This window comes from Cottoperca gobio, unplaced genomic scaffold, assembly GCF_900634415.1.
Source record: "Cottoperca gobio unplaced genomic scaffold, fCotGob3.1 fCotGob3_321arrow_ctg1, whole genome shotgun sequence".
Lineage (NCBI taxonomy): Eukaryota > Metazoa > Chordata > Actinopteri > Perciformes > Bovichtidae > Cottoperca > Cottoperca gobio.
In genome coordinates, this window is record NW_021166930.1 from 117,568 (window position 1) to 143,703 (window position 26,136).

Genomic DNA, 26,136 nt, shown 5'->3' on the forward strand with positions numbered 1-26,136 from the left:
GCAAATTAATAAGATCATTTTATGACAATATAAAACAAAGTTTTATGGATAACCTAGTTGTTATTATCTGTTCTCTTAGTTATTTAGGAGGTTTTTCAAAATGTTACAGACAGTTTGTGTGTGAAATGAAATAAAAAGATCTGCACTCCTTTACTGTAAGAAGGATCTATCGTGTTGGATTTAAAATCTTCATCTCAAGCAGATTTTCCAAAGTGACTGAAAGCACATGACATCTCTACACTGCCTTCCTTCTTCACTTGGTTCATTTCTGATTCATTTTGATGATCCATGTTCCTCCTTTTCTATACTATTTAGCACGTTGACAAGTTGCAAGTGCAGATATTGACAGTAACACACAGAGAAATCCAAAGTGACTCTGCTCTCCTCTCTTCAGCCAAGTGCTCCACCTTTTTATTACTGACACAGTGGCTGCCTTCCCTCAGGCAATCGCACACCATGGAACTACAAAGATGGAGCCCTGGGGTCTAAAAGATATCTCCCTTCTGTTACTTTCTTTAGTTTATCTGGTTCACCCTCTGTCTTTCTCATTCCTACCTCTCAGTAAATGTCCCCTGTAGGTTAGCTGTTTCTCACCAGCCACCGTCACATCTACTTCTTAATGCAGTCCAATAAGAAAGAGGCTTTAGAATGAGATTAGAGGTCCACTGAATGCTCTCTAATTAGACAGTGATGAAAGGTTGAAGTCATTGTACAGAGCCCATCTCCTACACTTGATGCTGTAGGTACCCCCTTTGGGCCAGAACTGAATCTTCATTCTGAGATGGATTTAAACTGTGTTAGTCCATGTTTCCTGGTGTGTTGTTTTGGAATAGTACAGGCCTATGGTATTGCAGAGACTGCAAATGCGTTTGGAGACACTTGATGTGGCTCATCAGATGGCTGAACGTGGTTTCTTGACTTTTTTCTCATGCATTTGAAATTACAGTAATAAAATGTACTGGATATGAGGATGTCTGGATGGACAGATGGATTTCTTGCACCTTGAGAGTCCATTCTGTGGCTGTCATCTTTCTCATCTGTTGGTAAATTGACAGATTTCCAGCAACTTCACTGGCTGTCTGTTACTGTGACATCCAAATAAGATCTAAATCCTTAAAGCTCCATTTGAAAATAATCTTACTGCTGTCAGGAAGGACGGGACAGGAAGTGGTTCTGCGCTCCATCTGTCTGTCCAATACATATATGACATGCATCAGGATGGGATGCCTGATTACAGAGCTCATCTTCTGACATTTCCTCCATTCTGTGGGGAGAGTGGAAATGAAATAACATGCAGAGCGAGTAGTGATGATCTCTAACATGGGTTTCCTGCTGCAGTCACAGATCCCATCCCATCCAACCGACTGGTGCTGCGTTCCACTTGTGTTGTATCAGCATCTGGTTGAACACCTTAACACTTCTCACAGTGTTGATTGTAGAGGGCTCACAGCGTGAACGCTCAATACACAGTTGACCACCAGTATACATCTGTAATGCCTCTTGGGTGAACACATGAGAGCAAAGCTCATCAAACTCTCACCAGTCACATACAGTATGTAACAGTGTGGAGAAAAGACACCAAGTAATGTACACAACTGTATGTAGTAAACATGTGACACATATCTTCAAGAACAACTGCCTGGAGCGAGCAGTGAGCAATCCAAATAAAATGGTGATAGTTTCTTAAAACCGTTCACATTCATTTATTTTAAACAGTTGGACTAAAACCTCCGTCAGTAACACAATGCATCTTAAATGATGCTGATTCAGTTTGGAAGTCAATACGTTTCCATCTTAACAAGGTTGTAAAGGCAGTTTAGCTTCAGAGAGGCTCATTTAGACAGAGAAGAGGTGATGGACAGAGAGAGAGATGGAGAGTCTGAACAAGAGAGAAGAAGTTACACACCTTTAATCATTTACCTGTGTTGTCTGACAGATGCCTCTCTCTCTCAGAATCAGTCGTGCTGCGTCGTGCTGCCAGGCACCAGTCACCATTAATAATGGGTTAATACCCAGAGACTCACACTTCTCCCCTCTCTTTATACAACACAGACCTCCCGGAGCTTCTGTACATAATGACGACCTCTCCAGTGGCGGTGAAGCTTTGTGGTGGAACAGCTGTGTATTAGTCAAAGGGAAAGGGAAAATAGTTTCAGCAAATTACTCAAGTAGGATCATGTCTTCATTTATATTTGTAAGTCAGGAGGCAAAGTAAGCTAATGTTCATTCCATGGATTACACTAGACAATCTAATTAGTGCTTATTATTGTCCTCATGGAATCATTGTCCTTACAATAAAGAGCTTATGTGATTAAAGTGCTGGGGGCTCAGCTGGTCCTGGACTGAGTTTGCTTTGGTTTCTAAATCCCATTACTTAATTCCTCTGATGTTTGACGCTCATGTTACTGTGCCTCTGTGTTCAAACTCACACTTCTCGTCAGAGTTGTCAGTTTTAAAAACAATGCTGAGGGTTTTCAAGTGCAGTGAACAACATGTAGGTCTATTTTAAATAAAGAAAACACAGAGGTGATCAGTTGAAATCCAAACTAACTTCTGGAATTAACCATCCTGATGGAATTTGGATGCACTACATGCTTTTCTCTGGCCTATGTATCCTCCCACTGAGCTCCTAAAATCCTCCATTATTGATATCAGAGATGCAAATTCTTCCAACAGGTGAGATTATGTTTCATCTATTGCCAGGCGTTGCTGCTCTCAGGCATATGGGACTAACTTCATTTCAGTGAAAACATCCTCATTTAGTCTCAGTCATTTTCCTGTTTTAACTAAAGATGGAATCTCAAATACAACTGTCCTACACTTGAACATGAGGATAAGTAAAGAAGGGAGGTGTGGACGACAACAACAACCTGATGTAGCTTTAGCATAATGGAGCTGTTGTGTTTCTGAAAGACGAGGGTCAGTTCAGTTCTCTGTCACAGTTCACCAGGTCCACAGCTCCCTCCACGCTGTCAGCTGGAACAGTTTCTGTGTGTCTGATGGAGAAAGCACCATCGTAGATAAAGTTGTATGCTGCAGCAGATTGGGTTCTGAAACTTGTATAACTTTCTGAAACTCACAATCCTGTAATATATCCCAGTTTGTATTGTAGCTTTAACGTCTCTAACTATTCAGAGCTCTACTGCAGACCTTAACATATATTAATGAGAACACAGAGAAAACCCTCAGAAAGCTCTGCCTACAGAAAATGTTCCTCATGTCTATGAATATATTTAACAGAGTATTATAGTGTAGTACATTGTGTGTATGGATAAATGCAAAGTCATTAGTGTCAGTTAAGACTCTCTCCTTTCCAGGAGACTAACAGTGAAGAGCAAAGTTTAGCAGATAAATACACTGTTATTAGTTCTGATATTGATATTATATTTGGCTCCTCCTGTTCTGTGATTTCTGGTCTGAAGAAGAAAGCCATCAGGCTGGTGGGAGTTTATCATCTGAGGAAACAGAGGATGTTTCTGATCTAAAATAGATCCGGCTTTAATTGGAGGAATGCAACAGACTTTCCCTCCATGACTCTGGAACAGGCATGTCAGGCACTTGTAGAGGTCATTGACCTCTTTCTTTGATGCTTCTGTGAAAAACCATGTAGAGCAACTTTAGAAACACTATGACTATAATATACCACCACAATATATCATTATGTGTACATGTTTATAATAAGGACTACTTCCAGCAGTGGAGGGTTTCCTCTGTGCCTTCTTACCTTCACACCTTCATATTGTCAGGTCTAATTCAGACCTTCAACTAAACCACCTGACTGTGATTGACAGCTGAATGCATAATAACCTGGTACTTGAAACAGCTCGACCTCTCTGCTATTAAATACTTTGAGAAAAGGGAAATATATTAAGTCAGAACTTAGAGGACAGACTGCTGCGGCTGAAGGGTAGACTCACTTTAATACAAAGCTCTTGAATTCCACAAAATAACTTAAATTTTATGAATGATTTATTGTTGCTGATTCTGGCTCCGCTCTCTTGGCATGAAATGGGTTTGTTCTTAGATGAGCTGGAACAAGTCTTCAGTCACAGTGGAGGAGTTATTTATGGAGCTGCTTGTTGTTCATTGGCAACATGGTTGGTAATAGATGTAATATTCAATAAATGTATAAAGATAGCCACATGCAAACAGCTCCCTGGAAGTTGCAGTTGTGATACACGTATGTGTCTGCTTACATTAGACTTGTGAAGATGTTGTGATCTTTGAACAGCAAACATGTTGTTAGATTCACAAACACAACACATGGTCTCTCTGGGTGCTAAAGGATGTGCACAGTAAGAGGTGAAATGAATATCTTCTGGCTTAGTAAAGACCTCGCTGGGAACAATGAGGCTGCCAAGAGCAATAATCTGTCCTAAAGGTAAAATACAAGAGTGGAGAGGGCACGATAAAAAAGCTTTCAAATGACAACCTGGCACAGTGGATGTGACTGTGCCATGTGAGATAGACTGGCTGGGAGTTGTGTCACAGCTCTCTGACTGAGAGGGAACTACCCATGTTGCTCTGATACACTCTGGCATCCTGCCTAGAAGTAGAACACAACGCTTCAGAGGTTATTAGAGGAGCAATGATTTACTGAGAGGCATCTCCTTTGAGATTTGAACACAGGTTGGATGTTGGATCAATAACAACCGTCCGGTCAGATCTGTTCTCTTAATATTTACTTCACATTTTGATATGACTGATATAAGAGATATTGCCTCAACATCTACAGTATCCTCATCACTTTATTTATTGTACGTTTGTGTTATAATAATGTGTGTTTACATACTACAGGTGTTCAGGAACACGTTGTCTCCATTCAGATCCTAAAGGAACCTAAACCCTCACTCTCAGGGTTTATGGCATGGTTTATTGTCTAAGGTTTATACATATTTAATGAAATTCAAACTGAAGAAAACAGCCAAACCTCCTGCATGTGTTTGCCTCTGGTGATCATTCTGCTGAGATTCTTCTGTCCACACTGAGACACAAACAGAGCAACACACTGATCTGTGAATCAGTACACCAGTGTGTGTCTGTATACATTAGTGGAGTCCCCTCACTAAGTAGAGTGTCTCCCTCTTCAAACCTTTCAGAAGGTTTATTCTGGCCAACGGACGGATGCAGTGGCTCCACTTCCACTAATGTCATGCTGCATTTCTGCTAAAGAAGGGAAACAGTGAGAGCAGCACATGCTGTGAGTGTCTGAGTGATGGAAACTGTGAGTAGGAAGTGAGCAGTGATCCAGTAAGATCCCAGCAACACACCCACTCCTCGTACTAACATAGTGACAGCTCTGCCTGCTCATCTGTGACGAGATTAATGAAGATTTCATGCAGAAGAAATGTTTCTCTCAAGCATGATTATTATCATTATTCAGTCCTCTAAGATTGCTGTTAGCGGTAATAAAATGATTGTAATGTTTAATTATGCTTCACAAAACAATGTACAACTGTTGTCAATCCCTCATAGCTGTTTATGTTCCAGTTATGGATGTTTCATAGCTTTCTATGAATGTTTGATGTTCAAAAAATCAGGGAATAAAAATGTGTGAAGCAGCAGAGTAAAGTGTGAAAACAGGTAAAGTACAGAAATGACAGGAAACTGAAACAATGTGACAAACTGCTGAAGGAGCAGCTGAGTGCTGGGAGACTCGTTAGCTGATGAGGTGCAGCTGGGGAGGCCGGCACGGGAACAGGTCACAGGCTGATGAGATGATTGGGAACAGGTGTGCAGAGCAGCAAGAAGCCTGCTGGACAGGTGAGCATGACTGACTGTCCAACAACACAAACATGACACAAACAACAACAAGTGCTAAATTAGCTTTAGAGACAAAATTACTTTAAGCAAAACATTTATTTAATATAAGTGGCAATAAATATCTCAACTGAAGTATTTATGAGAAGCAAATGGAGGAAACTCAATGTGTGTTTAGATATAATAACTAATGTGAAGAATGTTAATCTTTCTTTGGATTATGATATCAGGTGTTTCTCAACAATTTGCTTGCACAATTATTAATATTTAAAATGGGTGGTGGGTTTGTCGGGTTATTTGGTTGATTGATGTGGGTGTACGTCACTCAAAGAATTAATTTACAATCTCACATTCAGTCATGTGGGTGTATAATTACAACATCAGAAAGGTGGAAACAGAAATGTTCGACTGGCCTCCCTCATACCTCATCATACATATTTATGAAGGCATTTGAATGATGTGATTTTGTAACAACAACATATCATTTGGGGGAAGGGATGGTGGAGAGCGGTAAGGTGAAGAATGCCAACAAGCAGAGGAGGAACAATGTGCCAGAGTTATTGTTGGACCTTTCTGGAGCTGATGAAGGAGACGCTTTGGATATAAAAAGGAATAATATGAAAGAGTAAAAATGTTCTGTGATCATTTTGAGTTGTCATGGTGACACACTTCCCACCTCTCCCCATCTGATCCGCTGACAGTCTTGTGTACTTACAGTTATGTTTTAACAAATACTTCATGGAGTTTGAAAGTTTTTGTTGACATGTGAAACGTTACCACACAACAAGCTGCAGTGTTTTCCCTCAGCATCAGAAGACAAACATAGAAGCTGCTGTATGAGCTGGTGTCCAGTGGAGATTAGAGCACAACATCATCCACCAATCAAATACATAGAAGCAAAACATTTTCTGTGAGCCCATGTTCATGGCACACAGAGTAAAACCAAATCAATTTCCACACAGATTGTTCAAAGCCAAGGGAAGAGAAGTTCTTTTGTTTGTACCAGGTACCAGGAAGAGCTGAACATGTAGTGAGGATGAGAGGACCTTAGTCTCTCTTCTCATGACAGCACCATGGTAACACAGGAAATGCATTCCAACACTCACTTTCAGCATGAAGATGATATATATATATCAGCAAGTATGATATGACTACAGCCAAACAAAAGGTTAAATGCGTAACTATGGTTCTCTGATGATTCACAGCTCAGGTTTCACAGCTCACATTAATCAGGATATAATGATAGAAATGTCAAGAGAAAGAAGAGTCAGTGTTCTCTGACTGAATATAAAATAGATGAAACGTTATGATGGTGTCTGTTAAACATTCATTCTTACGGAGAGCAAGGGCAAAGTTTATCACCAAGACTCATACAGAGAGAGAGAGGAGAAGAAAGTGAGACAGCTCTGGACCTTTGTGGAGCTCTCTATGTATTCTGCTTCTTGTGTGTGTGTTGGTTATACATTAAGTGTCTATAAAGGCTGTTGTTGCAGTGCAGTCAGTTTCATATGCAGACTTTTCCTTCAGGGGTCTGTTATCAGTGATCTCCCTCTCTAATGCTGCCACTCCAGGGCTCTGCAGGATTACATGCATTTAAAGCTGCTCATTGAGCATTTACACTTCTATTGCACCAGGGAGGACCAGGCCTCTGGATGTCATAACATATCCAAAATGTAGACACACAGAATGAAAATAACCATTCATAGTAACGATTACTTTTATTTATATTGCCCTTTTCTTGTCTGGTTTTTACAAGCTGTTTAGATAATGATGGCTGCTATGTGAGTGGTTGTCCTTGTTATATTGTTTCCCATTAAATATACAAGAAATGTACTCGACTCCATTGCGTGTGATATTTGGTAGCATTTTCAACATTTAGCTCTCTTGTTTATTTTACACACATCTGGTTCACATGTGGAACTCACTCAGATACAATATTCTAAAGCCTGAATGGTAACAAATGATCACAGGTCTAAATCAGTGAATCTGTTCCTTGATGTTTAATTCAACAGTTGGATAAACAACATTATTTTCCCTGTGTTATTGTAACTGCTATGTGTTGTGTGATGAAGGGAGGTGTTGTGTTTCTTCTTCTTTCTTTATGCTCATCTATATCCCTCACACGTCCCTGGCTGCCATTTGCTGCCTGTTTTGCAAGCTTGGCACATTTTGTAGACATTAATTTATGTATTAATTAAAGAGAACATTTTGGATGAATGTCTTATCTTGGGAAAAGCACAAATAGTAATTTCAGTGATTTAAATAATTGTAATTAGTGAGGCTACTAGCTAATACTCTGATGCAGTCATCTGTTAAGCTCAGGGAAATTCCCACAGAAACAAAACGTGGTTCTGGCAATTACTGTGTGTGTGTGTGTGTGTGTGTGTGTGTGTGTGGATTTAGGTAAGTTGGGGTACCCTGTACATTTTCATCCACGTAGAGACTTCTTTGTTAGAAACATTAGTTAGCAGGTTGTTGCCACCTCTGTATGTGTTTTACACCACTTGTTATTAGATCAGTTAGGAATGGCTTTTGTTTGTGTACACACACACACACACACACACCCACACACACACCAAAGTCTGAGCTGTATGTTTCTTTAACATCTGTGACCAACAACACCAGGCCCTACACGTGTCAAGAGCTGATGCTCCACTGAGACAACAGATGAACACAGTTTGATTTGTCACAGTGATGTTCAGATCATTTCATGGTTTAGGTGCATCGGCCAATGGACTCACTACTCCCTCACTGCGATTGGGACCCAGATACCTCTCAAATAAAACCTGCCTGTTTGTTATCCTGGCTCCAAAATGGTGGAACGAGCTCCCCATTAATTTTAGGTGAGCAGACAGTCTGCACACCTTCCGTCGCAGACTGAAAACTCATCTGTTTCGACTGCACCTCAGCCAAAAAAACAAAGAAAGACAAAAACAAAAAACGTATTTCTTCTGTATGTAGCACTACATTGGTTGGTTTATTTGTTAATGGTTGAATTTATATTCTATCATTTCTGTATGTTGCACTTACATCGGTTTGGCTTATTTGAAGCTATTGATAGAGATGGATAGATGCACCTTAAGATAGATAGATAGGGACATTTAGGAAAATTGTACTGCACTTCTGCTAATGTTCTTGGAAGATGCTTTCTGTCCGGAGTTGTAGCTTCATGATTGTTTACTTATTGTAAGTCGCTTTGGACAAAAGCATCAGCTAAAAGAAGTGTAATGAACTGTAATGTAAATGTATTTACTACTACTACTTACTGCTAGTCCTGTATCTACTCTGTGACTGCTTTTATTGCTAAAATGACCAATGTTTATGTTTTCCAGATGATTTCTTGTAGTCATGTGACTAATAACTGTCCTGTATAAAACATGATGTTGCTTTGCTGTGAACGGACAGCCAGCAGCAGTGATCTCTATTCACAGATGAGGCGGAGAAGGGAGCGATGATTGATTGGCAGTTAAAGGAGAACAGTGTGATTTGCTCTGGACTGTTGCTCTCAGTGTTTAACTGTCTGCAGCAACAACAGATTAAGATGAACAGCCACTAGTGTGATGGTTCATTCATTTGAAAACTACACCCAAGAACTGGATGCTGTTACATTACAAACAGCGTCAGACTTCTCTATGATATTACATATTCAGGAAAAATAAATGTCTCCCGAGCCATTCCATATTTAACTGCAGATCATTGAAATGCACATACAGTATGCAAACCTGCCAAACCAAGCAGCAATCATCAGTATTTACTGAACTGTGGAACTAACATCAGAGAAAATACACATGTTGCTGAAGAGACAGCTTTTAAAATCTCTCTTCCATCTTATAATTAACATCACCAGTACAATCTGGGTTTTACATGACACCACACGTTTCCCCTTCGCTCAGCATCAGAACAACTGATCAACAACTTCATGTCAACTCTGAAAAGATAAAAGTGTATAACATTTGCAGTTTGCAACATTGGGCCAACATTGGCTTTGCAAACCAGCACATCAGTGCAGGTTTATACTCATGTTGGGACTATTTGAACTGGGTTCCAGCTCTACTCCAGCAGAAGTAGTTTATAACATACAGTATATACAATGAATCATCTCTTCTCTCTAATGTATTTATCTGTAAATCAGCCAGGTAATCGTATTGAGAACACACATCTCACACTCTGATACAGCACCGTGTCATGACTGCTGATGGAATTCTGGTGGAGTGAAGATAAATGAAGTTTATTCACATTGTGTTCATGTGTAACCTCTCACACTTCAGATACCTCATAGCAGAGACAGTGAGAGGGAGTGTGTGTAACACAGAGCTCTCATCATAATGTCTTCACACTGTCACTCATGTGTCTGTGTGCAGGTGTGTACACGTATGTGGTTATGAACTCGTATATTTATGAAAGGCATTTTGTTTTAATGAAATATTTTATTAGTGTTTACATGAAGGAATGAAGGATTGGTTGCTCATTTCACACCTGGGTGTGTAAATATACTATAACTTTAGTCTTTGTTTATAATATTCATGAGTTTTACATGTTAATGACACTTGTTCCATTGGACCCCTGGGTTAAGAGTTAAAACAAAGTGTTCAAGTTTTAGGATCTTACGGTGCATAGTAGATGAGTGTACAGCATTAAGGTCTGTCTCACATGTAATGAGGTGAAAAGAAAGACGTTGGGGAGGCAAAGACTAAACATGGAGAGGAAGAATTAAAGCACAGCTATAGACAAATGCATAAACTCCATCCTCTTTGATATAAATAGATCTCTACTGTTCTCTATCACTGAGTCCCAGACAGAGAAGTGGGGTAAGATTAAGATGTGACACACCCAGCTCTCAGTCCAGTCTCTCTGGGGGACAGTTAGCTATCAGCCAGTATATCATAAGAGCTAGAACAGAAAGCTGATAATAGACTTGGTTAATGGAGAGGACTGTGGATAGAAGAGGACAGAACACTGTGGAGGAAATGATGAAGTTGGGCTGTCTGTCAGAGAGGAAGGGAGAACTGTCTGAAAACTGAACTGTGTCACTGAATAGAAGTCTTCATTAGCCTCCTTCATCCACTGGTGCTGTCTTATCTCAGATGGATGCTGTCCATCACCGCGACACACAGAGTGCCAAACAGTATCACTCTCTCACACATACTTGTACATGTTAAAAACAGAAGTGTAACCCCAGTGAGAGTCCACCTGTAGTGTGTTTGTGGAGAAGAGTTCATCCTGTTTAAACTCTGAGTTATCTCAGTCCTCTGTCGCTGTGTTCAGACATTACAATCACTACTTTCTGTTCACATCCTCTTACTCTACTTTATGTGATGGTCACAGATCAGTGATCAGATAATTGCTTCCCAGATGAAACCAGGGGATTGTGGGTAATCAGATAAGTCTTCTAATCAAAAGGCTGACCACCCAATTGCATGCTTGGTTATGACTCTAATATTGTCAATTAGCTTATATTAGATTGTGAACTGAACAACAAGTTGGTGGTGAACAACAAGGATGGATACAGAGGGATTTGTTTCAGCTGTGCACCAACAACAACAGTGTCAGTAGATCAGAGAACACGTTATGTTACTGTACAGCAGTTTGTTGTCGTCAAGTGTTACAGTGGTGTGTGTTTGTGATCACAGGGTGATTTATTAAGGGGAACTCTGCTGTGACCCCTCAAACAAGACTCTTTGGTAAATATCCAGCTGAGGAGATGAATAACATTTACATTATGTTTTTGTCTCTCATCAGTGTGTGTGCTGCTGTAACATCCTGTCACACTTTGTCTCTCTCCAGAATAAGAAACATCTGGTGATACAGATGATTAACTTTTCTAAATGAGTGTAGAAAGCAGAGAGCTCGGTCAGTGGAGGAGAACTGAGCCTCATGTAGTCTCAGTCCTGGCTGGACTCGGTGCTCATGTCCTCCGCTGGACTCTTGGCAGTCAGATTGGACTCAGTAGTAACAAGTGGCAGGTTCATAGCATCTGTCTGAGTCTGTTCACTGTGTTTGAGTGTTTGTGTCTATTGTTGCACCTTGTTTCCCATCATATGTGCAATGCGGGTGTTTTTCTGTCAGACGTTTCATATTTCTCAATGTGATTCTTATGCATCACGTCAGTCAAAGCTTTGATAACTTTTCTTGGCTAAGCAGTGACATGTGTGAGATGATTTCCATCCAGGGTTTAAAGTGACATTTGAAAGGTTTGTCATTAAGTGCAGGCTACATACTGTGTGTTTATCAGTCTGATCATGTTTATGGCCCAAGTGCCCCTTGAATCATCCAAAGAGCCATCCAGGTGTGAAGAAGATGCAATATGTTTAATCTTTGGCCCGACCGCTATCATGAGTATGAGCTCAACACTGTTTAACATCTTTGTATTGGTCACACGTTTTGACCAGTACCCTGGTGTTAATTCATACAAAGGCATAAATTATCAAAATATATATTTAAATATCTCTGACTATATTAGGTTCATGCCCCATTAGGAAGAGTGTGCAGCATCACATCTGACAGCTTCAATGTAATAAATTAATGAAACAATATCTGTACCCGACGACATATTAAATCTTATTAGTGTCCATTTTTATCTGAAATCTCTCATTTAACTTTTTCTTTACTAACTTAATGTCAGGCTTGTGAGCAGTTCTCCTCTGACGGTTTCTCACAGTATCTGAAAACATCAAGGACCAATGAACATCATCAAGCAGCAGCTCATGTGGTTAGTACCAGACTGTGAAGCTGCAGCGCTCTAATTTATAACAAAGAATAAATAAGAATCTTGTTCACTTTCTCCAGAAGAAGTTCACCAACATGCAAAGTACTAGGCTAACACTGAAATGGCTGATCCTGTGAAACCAACTTTAATATATAACGTATAGGAAGAGAAAAAAGAACAGAAAATCCTTTAATCACCTTCCTGTCCAACATGCTATTTCTTTGTCGGACTGGAAACTATTTGTACCTTTGTGTCTTTCGTATGATCATCTCATCGTTTCTTCTTCTACTTGTTTGGTTGTCTGCTTGTTTTCTCCTTTTTGGCCATGGTTTCCCTCCAGCCACTTCCTAATGTAGTCTGATGAATGTTCAGTTTGCATCCCGGTGCTGAAGTCTCTGGAATACAAAATAGCATGTTTTTACCTCCCGTCTGTATTCGTCATGCTCTGTTGTTTTTGCATTATATTAATACACTGTTTCACTTTGTGCAGTCAAGGGAGTGTCTTCATGACGAATACATTTAATTACAATGATTTAGTGTGTAAGACAAACCTCAACAGTCACTGTAAAAGCTGTTTGGCTGAACCTTTGTTTATTACATTCTCACACAGATACAACTGTTTTTAATTAACCCTTTAATCACACTTTCTTTACACAGCATGAGTAATGTGATTACAATGCTTGAGGATCAGCAGGGCCGGACTGGGTTTGGTTTGGTTTGACAAATCTCATGATGTCACTTCCCTCTAGTTAAAGCTCAGATGTTATGTTGGCTTCTCCATTACAGCTGCATTTTAAAAAGAAATGCATAAATGTAGTTTCATTTTTAATAGAATAAAGTTACTGCTGATGGAGCTGGTGTGTTAGTTTCATAATGGTGTGTTTAAGTCTTACTCAGTTTCGGCTGATGAAGCATCTCACCTCCCACCACCATCAGCATCCACCTGGCAGCTGTTTGCAGCTCATCTCTCTGTGCTGTCACTTCCTCATTATAGTGTGTAGTTAATAATAAAACGTTGGCTGCCTCTGTGTCAGCCATCCAGCTGGAATGTTGCCTATAAATCATGTGTTTCATCCAGCCACATCCTCTTCATAGAGCTGTTGTACCTTCATGGATTTGCAGTGATGTCACTGGATAACAAGATGCTTTTGCTCCATTGATCTCAAGCTGTGTTACTTCCACCGTTAGACATGGCTGCATTCAGCTTTAGCTGCAGTAATCCCTTTATTTACAAAGTCATTCTTATGTTGAGAGCTTTGCTCTGTTCGAGGCCGCTGAGCTGTTGACTTCAGCCTGCATTGACTGTACGGTGAAATGTAGTGAAATGAAAACACGTAGAGCTTTATTAAAGATTGACTGCTCTGAAGTCTCTGTTACCTTGAACAACAAGACAAGATGTCAAGTGATCTGAAGGGCTCTGAATATATGGAGTTACCACATCTGTAATGTCCCAGAAGCCTGACTTGTAATGTTTTACGTCTCAACTGTAACTACCTCCACAGTGGTAACCTTAAAAACAGCTGGCCCAGTCAGCATACTTCCATTATTTAGTTTTGTACGATGTTCTGCAGAATGACCTTTGACCTTAGAGAAACTTATTGGAGCAAAAAGCTGAACTCCAACAGTTGTCTTTATTTATTTCCAGCAGCACAGCTTCACTTCCTGTGCATTACTGAAGCTGTTGATCCATCCGTATTAATATATTGGAAAATACACTGAACAATGTTATGAAAAGATTCATCACTGAAGCCTTGGGCTCAGTGATTTAACCACTTTTATTACCATCCTCACAGAAACCATTTTCTTCATTATTTTATAATGGTTACGATTATGTGTTTAATTTTCCAGTCGAGTTGTTCCACATGCATTTAGTATAATGTCAAGTTTCATTCAAACCTCCCACTGAAGCAGTTTAGTGTCCAAGGCTGATCATCCTGCTGACACTCTTACTCCATCTGCAACAGTTCAGGGGAGGAAATGAGAGGTGAGTGGATGAAGAACACACTGATCTGTTGTTCTTATGGTGGTTAAGAAGATTGATACTGGAGCTGCTGGTAAGAGGTCATTAAGCACTTCTCACCTTAAACTGACATTTACAGTGGCTACTGGCATTTGGCCAGCTAAGCCCGTCTGAAATTAAAATCATCTTTCTGGGAAAACCTTCACCAGAAAGTATATTTACTGTGTAGCATTTTTAACAAGCCTTTCAGCAAAAGGCTTTTGAGGAGATGCTCCATTGTCTCCACACGACATGAGTATGCCGCCCCATCAGCTGGATCAAGGTGTGTAACCTCTGTGAGTAACCTCCCCACTGTACAGGAGTCAATTCTCTGCAGGAGGTTTACAGAGCAGACAGCAGTGAGAGTGAGAGAAGAGAGAGAGACAGAGAGTGAGAGATGTGTGACACTCAGACATGGAAAGTGTTTCTTGTGAGATCAGTCCTTTAGGGAAACTGATAAATGGGATCATCAGCAGCGTGTGGATGTTGTTCTGCCTCAGTGACACAGTGAGTCAACAGTACTTGTTGTGCTAAAAGCCTCTCATCAGCCTGACTGCCCTCCACATATTCACTCATGTGTATGCACACAACTGCACACTAAGAGACAAACACAGACACGCAGTGGAAATCCCAGTAAACTGAGCTGTCCCTAAGGGAATCACATGATACTGAGAAGTCGACTCAACAATGGAGGCAAATAAAAACCTTAATATAGTTGTTTCATGGACAGTTGTAGCGTGAGAAACACAGAAGTGGAATAACAAAAGCAATGTGGAGATTTAATGGTTTGTGTTTCTGTAATCTGCAGCTTTTTCTGTTGATCCTCTGACTAAAGTCTCATTTCATTGTATATTTACAATAACATATTAATTAAAAGCTCACGAGGTAGGAGTGCGGGAGAATTTATTTATACCTGATCGTGATGGTGAGAGTAAAAGTATTAACAGTAAAGAGGATTTTGTTCCAATGTCAATCTCCACAGACTTGATCTCTTATATTAACCTGACAACCCAGCGATCCACTCAGAGACGTAGACCTGTTCGTTACTCAACATAAAAGGACAAATGACTCAGTCTAACCTCATATCTCGACCCAGTGAGGTGGAGGTTCAAGAGCTGGAAACTCATCAGACTATGGAAGTAAGTTGAACGTGAGTTGAAGTTAAAGTGAAGCCCAGCAAAGTATTGCTGCTCCAGTTCTGCTCTGATCCCAGATCAATCACTGTAGTGTGTGTTGTATGCTCCATAAGTCATGCTTTGACATCTGTGAGCCATCAATCAGTCCAGATATATGTTCTCTTTTGTTTTATATCTCAGTGCTCTGGCTCTGCATCACACATTTAGCATTCTCTATATCAATTTCATATTATAGAGGATGCAGGCAGGGGACGTTTGAAAGCTCCCATCAGGGCTGTTTGTATCTCACACTGCTGATGGAGCTCTTATTATATTGGCAGAGGCAATAGATCTCCTTTTCTGCAGAGTGGTAGTAGTAATGTGTGAGAGGGTGTGCATGTGTGAGATAAGCTCAGCTGAGTAGAGTTTTGACAACCAGGCAACACTCTAGTTATCAGTGGAAGTGTGAAAGAACATGATATCTTACTCACTAAAGACAGGGGAGATAAGAAGTGTCTCCTTTCCTTCATGCAGAATTCATTTTCAAAGTGTTTTGAACTTGTGAATGTTTGCACGGTGAACCTTTACATTTCTCAACTTGAGCCAAAACTTCAAACTTTATATGAATCTTTGATTTATCATTAAAACAGCAGCACCTCTTTCTCTGAATCACCAGGAAGGTACTGTAGAAGCAAAGAGAGGAGAGACACATGGTGACAGGACAGAGAGTGTGTATGGTGTCATGCACTACAGCATATTTACGTAGAGATATGAGATAATATGTAGACGGATAGAAGATTATTATTCTATCCAAGACATTCATCAAACTTTGTCTCAAGGCCCAGCTCTCACTTTATTTGTCTCTTCCTCTGTTCATATATAAATGAGAGAGAGAGAGAGAGAGAGAGACAGACACAGAGACAGAGAGAGAGAGAGAGAGAGAGAGACAGACAGAGACAGAGAGAGAGAGAGATGTGTGTGTGTGTGGCTCTGTCCATATGTATTTATCCTTTCAGCTGTGAGTATATTTTACTAAATGAAACATATTAGCATATTCCCTCCACACTGTTTATGCACTGATGTTAAACAGTGATTTGAGCTTTGAAATATTCATGTTGCAATTTGAAAGCTTAATTTGTTCAAGTTCATCTTGTTGCTGTCTGAAACCACTTGAGTCCCAGCAGTGTTCCAGTAATGTGTTCTTGTGTGGAGGCTGGACTGGGCTGCATCTCTTTGTCACAGCGAGGTGAAGAGGCCTTCTGATGACTGTCTGCTGCCTGCTGGTTGAAATTAATGAAGTGTCTTTGCAATCCTTTCAGTCTATAATAAGCCCTCTCACATTCACTAAAACCTCCAAAGATAACTTTTTGGAGGACACACATTTAAGTGGAACAAGCTTCAATCAGCGAGTTTGTAATGACATGAAATGTTTGAATACAGAGACACGTCTCTTAACCTCTCTGTGGTCACATGTTAAAGACTTTAACAAACTAACAGTGTTCAAAGGTTCCTGTCTATACAATGTGTGTATTCATACATTCACAGATAGTACTGTACAGTATGTTCATTGTGTTTTCAGAGGCTGTGCCAAATGCAAGTCATGGAGGAGAGGAGTCTTAGTGTCCACCTACCGTAGACTTCACACAGCTGGTTACTATACAAAGTATATTTACAATAGATCTATGCATCATTATTTAAAGAGAAAATATGTGAAATACTTGTTTTTTTAAAGTTTGGATGAACAAAAAAGGGACTTTGGGGAAATGAAGCAGAATATAATATTTCATATTTGGATATTGCCATTACTAAATGACCCATGGGAATGAATACATGGATGGAAGATGGGCCTTCATTAGGCCAGCAGTATTAGTCAGGAACTATTTATTTAGCATGCCTGTTTCAGACATCATTATCACTAAACGCTTGAAGCCTGCATTGAGATTGTTAATTAGAGTAATTGTTTTAAATATAAAAGAGTACTGTACCACTTAGAAACACTGTTTTACACAATGAACCATTTATTGCAACACTTAGTGGTACAGTTGTTCTTTTCTCTGATGATCCAACATGCTGAATATATACTGTAGCTCAGACAACATTACAAATCCCTGTGTGGGTGTACACGGAGCTGAGCCTGTGTTAATGCTTTAAAAGCCACCACAGACTCAACAGGGTAAAACTAGCAGGCGGAGGCTGGTGAGGTGGAGGCAGAGTGTAGCAGAAGCCAGTGTAGGAGGAACAAGTGTAACAGGTCATTTAAATAGAGCGCCTTGTTATGAGGATGGATTTAGTTTGTGTTGTGATCAGTGCAGACTGGGAACATATGTCCAGCCTGAAGTACTCGTCAAGTGAAACCACTTAGGACATAAATACAGTAATGCCCACTGCTTCCTGCTTCCTGCCATCACAAACTTCAGGATGTTGTAGCTAAAGACAAACACATGTCGTTCCCATTTGTTTAGTATCACATATAATGTCCCTACATGTCATCTTTGTTTCTGTAATAATAATCTGCTATGATGAAGAAGAGAGATGTCTCTTACAGAGATAGAGTTTTGTCTCTTTCTGGGATTTAAAGATAACTTGGTTGTTCATGCTGAGCTGCCAGTGGGTTGTTATAGTTGAACTCTGTATTCTCCTCTGCACCGTCTTTGCCTTGCTCAGTATTCATAATAAGTCCTAAACTGTCTTTTTGTCCTCCATGACTGTAAAGTCACCAGTAGATTTTATAAATTCCCTCTCACCTTTCTCTCTGTGTCCTCCTCCCACGTTATCTCTTCCTGCTCTTCAGCACAAAGTCATTCAGTCTCTCAAAGTTGTATTTTCTTCTTTGTTCACTTCTCTCATCTTGTCCTGCATGGCAGACCTGATTTGACAGTGTTTCACTGCAGAGCTTGACTTTAATCTTCACACACACTGCTCTTTATTCATTTTACATAGACATGCAATACTTGTGCAACCCTGCTCATCACAGTCTGTACAAGGTCTCTCTGACCTCTGCTCAGAGACAGTGACACCACATCACATTTCAGAGCCATTTTAATGAGCAGAGAAGTGATTCGGTGCAGCCAGAGAGGTGTTAAAGGTAACTTTGTCAGTGAGAGGAACACATTGTGGATCTTTAACTTTCAAACGGTTATTCTGAATGAGGTCTTCTCACTTAAGTTTTTAAATATTTATTTCTAGATAATAAATCTGTTTGTATTGAAATATTTTTATCATATTCTTTACTTATATATTTTGAAGAAATGTATTTAAATATAGGACATGGTTATTTTTATGTTTTTAATAAAGTGTTTTCAAAGAATGCTAAACTAAATAAGCACACTTTCTGCTCCTTACAGTCACTTCTCCTGTTTATGCTCCAAACTTTAATTCACCTCCTCGTTTCCCTCACGTGCATCTCTTCCTCTGTCTTAGCTCCCCCCTTGTAAGACGCGAGCGAGAGATGTGAGGATGAGATGCGACGACAGAGGAATCCTCAGTTGGGAAACGGGATATCCTCGTTCACTCGAGCGTCACTTTTAAACGACATCCTTTACTGATGCGTGTGCACAGTCTTATCACCCGTCACTGGGCTTAGCGCAAAATAAATCCTTTAGATCCTGTACAATTTACTTATCATATGTAAGGTTATTAGAGCTTGGTTTTGTTAGGATGCAATTTGGTATGCATTTGAAATTGTCGCTATACTCTTGCCTACAATTTTAATTCAATCTACCAATTTCTACCACAGAAGAAGGACAGATGTGACTAAAAGAGTCATTTGGCTGATGTACTGTATATCCTTTACCGTTGACGCTTTTGCCATTCAGTGTCCTATAGGTCCTAACATACAACACAAACCACTGACTGAATTATAAAATCGAGCAAACCATTATTGAATGTGAAAGTATATAACTAAATGAAGCGCTACTGTGGCTAGCACCAGAAGCAAAGATGTAGTAGTACAGTGTTTCTGCATGACACATTAGAAAAAGCAGGAACACGCGCACCACATATTGGTCGATCCCTCTATTTGACTTTCTCCAAATCATTTCTTTCCATTTAAATTATTTATGATGTCATCACACCAACTTTACCCACATACAATCTATTCAACAACATTACCTTTAAATTACATTTGCAACATCTAACAATGCTTTCTTCACTGAGATGTTGATCCTTCAGTATGAATTGAATCTCTATGAATGAGTTTGGAATTGTTGTCTTTTGTAAACACACAGCAGAAGCTCCCAGCATGCACATTGTTTTGTGTGAAGTGGAACCTGACCGATTTTAAACACAGAAGCTTCACTCAATGCAACGCTGCTGGAGCAATGTGTGGCTGTGGACTGAATAATAATCCCTTCATCTACCTGTTCACTGGAAACATAAAACAGTAAAAAGGAAAGGATGGATTCCCTCTGACACATATTGTACTGCAGAGAGTGAGGATTACTTATATTATAAATGTCATGTAGTCTGTAAGGAACACTCACAGACATGTAGCACCTCAGTCTAATGTCTAAATGCATTAGCTGCCTCTCAGTCCAACAGTACATTCAGGAACAGACTGCTGTCTCACAGCCACTAACACAGTCAGCATGTGTCCAAATGACCATCCATCTCTACAGTGAAACCAAACGGCCACAGTGAGCCTGTTCCACTGCCGAGTGTCAGAACTGTGCAGCAGAAACAGGCAGGGAGCTGGACTAGAGACTGCAGACACAAACACACAGCAGGAAACCAACCAACATGAAAGACATCTCAGACTAAAGGGAACAACTAGACTACAAGGAACATCTGCTCTGACATATGAATGATGTAAGAGATACGACAGAACAGAGACTCCGATCAAACTCATAGCTTCTCAAAGGACACTGAATTCATGCTACACACATGTTTTACTGCACAACGATGTGGTCTGTATCGGAAATATGAGATGTTTTCTTACTGTCAGTTCTGAGGACCTAATGTAGGAAGTTGTGTCTTTGTTGTCCCGCTGACATGATAACACACACAAACAGACACACACGGTTGGTTGTCTTAACTAGAAGAGAGAAAAGCGTGAACATTGTTTTATATTTTAGATGATCAGCTGTTTCATTGTTGTTTTAAGCTGCAACCACAAGTCACTCTGTATGGAAAAGATCATCACAATGCCCCAAAGATCTGGAAAATTGCCATTAGGAAAAACTTTTTACAGTAATGTATAGTTATATCCTGACATGTACACACAGCGTGTCACACACCACCTGACTGAACTGAATGAAAGAGTCCACAGTTGTTCTATATCAGACCAGCTGCCCACTACAGGAGGAATCCTGATCTACCTTAATCAAGACCTATCAGACCAACTGCTGACCTTTTATATGTTCAGTTACACAACTGGCATACACTTTTTGAATCACACAAACATTACCCAAATGTTGCTAAGAAGCGTCCTGAGCGTCATCAAAGTGACAGTTTTCCTTAAATACAAAAACTCCAAATACGTTTAAAAATAATAAATTGTATTTATAAAGTGCCTTTCAAAGCTAAAAGCAATCTAAAGGCGCATTTATTAGAGTAGTAAAGGATTTAGTCGTCTGCAAATGTGCCAGGGCCTCATTATGTTGTGTCATCTGTTTAACTGAAACAAAGCTACTGAACTGAAACACGGTGATAGATGTTGATCCAGGCTCTCAGTCAGCACCCTGGACAGAGACAGTGCACAACAACAGTGTTTACCTCATTAAAACAACATGCTTTATGCAAGAGACAGATTGAGAGAAAAACAAAGTCCAGGATAAATGTATATTCACTTTATAGCCATAATGACATGCTGCTTCAACATATGTGGGTCCCTCATGAATCTATGAAACCTTTGACGGCAGTTGCTGCAGCTCAAAGTTTCAAAGTTTCAAACCTCTGCAAAGTTAATAACTAACGACCATCATTGCTAAAAGCTCTGGCGAGCATTTTAAAAGGGGAAGAGTACAGAAATAAATGCCAATTTGCAATGTTCTACTCGATCACACATAAAGAAAAAAAAAAAAGTGTATTGGACCCATTCACTCCGTGGCTGTATGAAAGAGCAATTCAAACAGCAATTCATCTGTAGCCGAAAATAATGCTCTGAAGGTGGACTGATGTTCTTTGTTTACATACATTTGGGTTCAACACCAAATGTTTTCACACAAATTCATCTCAGACTAGGAACCAGATGGACATGTGGCTGTAGAGTTTGCCTTTCCATTACAGCCTGAGGTTTCTCTGCTGTGAGAAAACCAACAGCTGCAGTGTCACTTCATAAATGAGGGAGAGGAGGACAGAAGATGATTGACAGCTAGTTAAAGCAGAATAGTTGGATTATGTTGTGATCCGTGTCCCAGTGTTCATCGTCTGGAACAACAACAGGTTGAGAAAACCGCCACTGATCTGAAGGCTCATTATTTAAAGATGCACTTGGGAAATTATCAATGTTAAATCAGCAACACTGTCAGAAATTGATTGAAATTCCATTCAAACCCAGACAAATTAAATTAAAATATACTGCTAATGTCAGGGGAGCATTATCATGTCATACACTTCTACCTTCCAGTGTCACTAAACAAGAAACTTCTCCAAACATCACCATTAAAATCTGAACTGACAGATCTCAAACAGCTTTTTATCTCTGCTGAAATGTACAGTGTTAACAGTGTGGGGACACCACAGCAGGCCAACAACACAAGTGGAAATCAATAGTGAGACAAAGAAACTTACTTTTTGCAGACACACAAACAGAACTTAATCCAAAACACAATTTACAGATCTGCTTGTCTGCCACAAAGTAGCTCAAGTGTTGCTGAAACACCGCAGTGAAGAACACATCTCAGGCTCCAAATGAAAGGACATGTGGTTCTTAAAACACTATTAAGCACCCTGAAATACCTTCTGCTGTAACACTCCTGTGTCTCCGGCAGTGACAGCTTGTACAGCAGACTCCTTCTAAAAGAGACCTTTTTACTTGTCACAGCAGGAGAAGCACAGGTGTCATCAATAACACTAACGAGGGTTGAAGCTAACATACACACTGACAGAGCCGGGAACTGCTGAACCTCGTTAACGTTATTAATCACAGCTGTGACGATACATGTACTCATCTCATCTGTTACTCTTCATGCTTATAGTTTCTCTTCTTGTAAACCTTGGTCTTAATATTAGAATAATAATAATATTTTACTGCACAGTTCAGTCCACACATAGTACTTATGTTATATAACAGTATGAAGACTGTGGACCAAGAGATTAATCATCCTGCAGACAGTGATGAACGGAACAAAAGTACACTATGACAGCAGCCGTGATGTGAAATGGACACATCTATGCAGGGACTGACAGAGGGAGAACTACTGATTTAGTCCATCAGAAACTGAGTCAAGGCCTCATTATCCTCGTCCGTGTCTTTCTTTCTGTTGAGAGAGAAGATGGCTGGTTGGTAGATTGTTATCAAGAATAGCAGGGAGCCTGGCTTGTAAAGGAGTTCAAAGAGTTGACTGTGGACTGCACAGATAGGAAACACTGTGTTTAGTGTTGACTAAAGATGTGTTGAACTGAACTTAAGTTATAGATAGATGGTTGATCCAGGCTCTTAGTCAGCACAATGGACAGAGACAGTGCACTGACATTGTTTACTTCCCTGAAAAAGACAAAGGGCAGTTGTTCCCTGTTTGATTTTCTCTCTCAAAGAGAAACTGTTCTTACTTTAATGAAATAAGGACATGGAGCTACGACGACAAGAAAACACATAAGTTTGACTTATGATGTATTCTCAATTCATGTGGGTTCATCACTGTGTGTTCATCACTGTCATGTGCTAGCATCATTGCATTTGTGAGCTATGGGACACATCTTTTCTATAGTGCTGCAGTGTCACTTCATAAACAAGGAAGATGAGGAGAGAAGATGATGGATAGCCAGTTAAAGCAGAACAGTGGGATTTTGTTATGACTGTTGTCTCAGTGTTCATTGTCTGGAACAACAGCAGGTTCAGAAACAGAAACAGCTACTGATGTCAACGCTCATTAATTGAAAACTGCAGATGGAAAATAAATGTTGATACACCAGAAACACTGTCAGTAATGTACTGAAATTGTATTTGTACCCAGACAATGAGAGCCACATTTCAGTAATTAGAATAAATGCAAATGACATCACCATTCATAACTTGAAAGCTTTTTTTCTGTGATATTTCTGCCAAACTTTACAGTGTAAATGTGAGGGGATGACACAGGAGGTTAATGAGAACTGATGGAAACAGATAAGACACAAAGAGAACGGATAAATCTGGATTGTAATCCACAGGTACTGTTGCAATATAGCAGCAATTTACAGATTTACATTTGAGACCCTTTTAAGACCCAAGGCCCAAACAAAATCCCCTCTACTGTAACTCTGGACCTCTTAGACAGAGACAGCTTGTAAAGCACACTCCACTTAAACCCAGCAGCTCTCTCTGGTGTCATCATTAACAATAACGATGGATCTATTCCATTGTAGTGTGTCGTTAAACATTGCTAGTGAGCTAGCATACACATTAACAGAGCCCTGAAACTGGTGAACATCAATCAAAGCTGCCGTCGTTAGCGTCATTAATTACAGCTGTGACCTTCCTGCTGTAACATATTAAAGAGTCTGCCATGTAAAAGCCATGCACTTGCAACACAAAACTGCTGCTAGAAGTTTAAACTTTGTTTGTCCTGTTTTGCCTAAAATACAGTTTCCCCACGATATATGTGCCAAACAATTTTCCTTGTAGAAGTTTGTCTTATTTTGAAAATATTTCCAGTAAAGCATAAATCTCACCTTTGTGTAGCTTGTCTGAATATGTTTTCCAGTGCAGCTAGTAAAAGTTCTTGCCTCATGTTGTCCTTCATTCATGTCTCCACACACTCATTTGGTAATACTCCGCCAAACTTATATTATGCTGAACAACTTTATTGTCAGACCAACACGTTTCAGCAAGTGGACTTCATCAGTGTCATCAAACAAACTGATTACAGATAACATTGACATTGGGTAGGTATACAATTCAAAATATAGAAGACCACCAATCATATACATCCACTCACATATCAGCCAATGAGACACATACAGATGGGTTGGGCTTATGGTCATGTGGCTTCAGGCCAATCACATTCCTAACTGCCAGAGAGGGGAGTGCTTAATAAAAGACTTGGGTCACACCATGGGTCCCTCCTCGACTCCTCGGTCCTCTCTCCTCATCATCAGTCTTCTTTCACAAATGTACTAATTAGCTTGTTTTAGTTCACTGGATAAGTTCATACATTATTACTTTCTCATTGAGGAAACTGTGACAGTGTATGAAAACCATCAGTCTCCTCTCCTTCCCAGTGAGGCAGCGAGGATGCTCTTTAATGTGTTCAGCTCTAAAACAAATCTCCTCCTATGATGGAGTTCATCACTGTGCTGATGATGTTCATATTCCATTCAGTGTGTTCGTGCTCCTTTTTGTATGTGTGTCTCTGTGAGCATCTCTGTCTCATTAGTTTTCCCTCCATGTAGTGTGGATTACAGAGGCTCTGGAGTCTTCACACTTGACACACAGATCTCTATGTTGTTGACACATTTGGCTATAATGTATACTGTAGATCATTGTCATGGCTGAATGAGTGGTCAGTCCTAGTTTATGTTATGACACAGGAACAGCATGTTGTGCACAACAGCACAGCATATAAATGAAATGCTGCACTCACTGAGGTTTTGTCTTAGTTCATCCAACTTTTTTCAAAACTTCAATGGAGAAGACATTTGGTAGTCTCCAGTGACATAAAGAGTAATGCACAACTTCTGCACGGACACACAGACACTGTTACATATTGAAAACTTGTGTTTGAGCCAAAATGATTTTGTTCCGCTCTAAATGGACTCCAGCTTCTTCACAGTTGTCTCTGCTGCTGCGTGCTGCAATTGATGGAGCAATTAGTCCATGATATGGTCCAAACCATCTTCCCCTTAGTCTTTACGTCAGGCTCTTCAGTGGAACAGACCCTTCTTTATGATCATCGTTCTACAGCCACGCTGATTGAATCCTCAAACACACAGTGGCAGAACTTCATGAGTGTAGTAGAAGCCGTGCTACTTATCACTGGTTCCTGACTCGCATGTTGAAGTCACTTCACATGCTCCCTGCGTGAATGCAGATGTGAGGACACACACACATATAAATGCACACAGACATAAACATGTACCCCTGCTGTCGGCTGGGTGGTGGGAAGGTGCTTGTAGATAATGTAAAGTAGGAGCAGCTGGTCCTGTCCCAAGTGTCAGGAAACATCAGAGCAGAGAGGAGAGCTGGCCTGAAGTCCCTGCAGAGTGACAGCTCACTGAGAGTCACACACACACACACACACACACACACACACACACACACACACACACACACACACACACACACACACACACACACACACACACACACTCTTCTGTAGGGAACAACATGTTGTAGGGCTGAGAGGAAACATAAATCTCCCATGTTTAGATAATGGAGTTGGATTATTTCTGTGAATCTTTTTTAATGTGTGATGGTT

The 26,136-nt window shown here is 40.1% G+C and overlaps 1 long non-coding RNA gene across 1 annotated transcript; it reads right to left on the bottom strand.

The window, feature by feature from the left end:
* Positions 1-576: 576 nt before the first annotated feature.
* LOC115005570 (uncharacterized) lies at positions 577-24,563 on the bottom strand. Its single transcript, XR_003831964.1, has 6 exons — positions 24,392-24,563; positions 12,713-12,861; positions 5,627-5,777; positions 2,871-2,996; positions 1,921-2,118; positions 577-1,264 (listed from the first exon to the last, which is right to left on the bottom strand). It is a non-coding gene; the product is annotated as an uncharacterized LOC115005570 (long non-coding RNA).
* Positions 24,564-26,136: the final 1,573 nt, after the last annotated feature.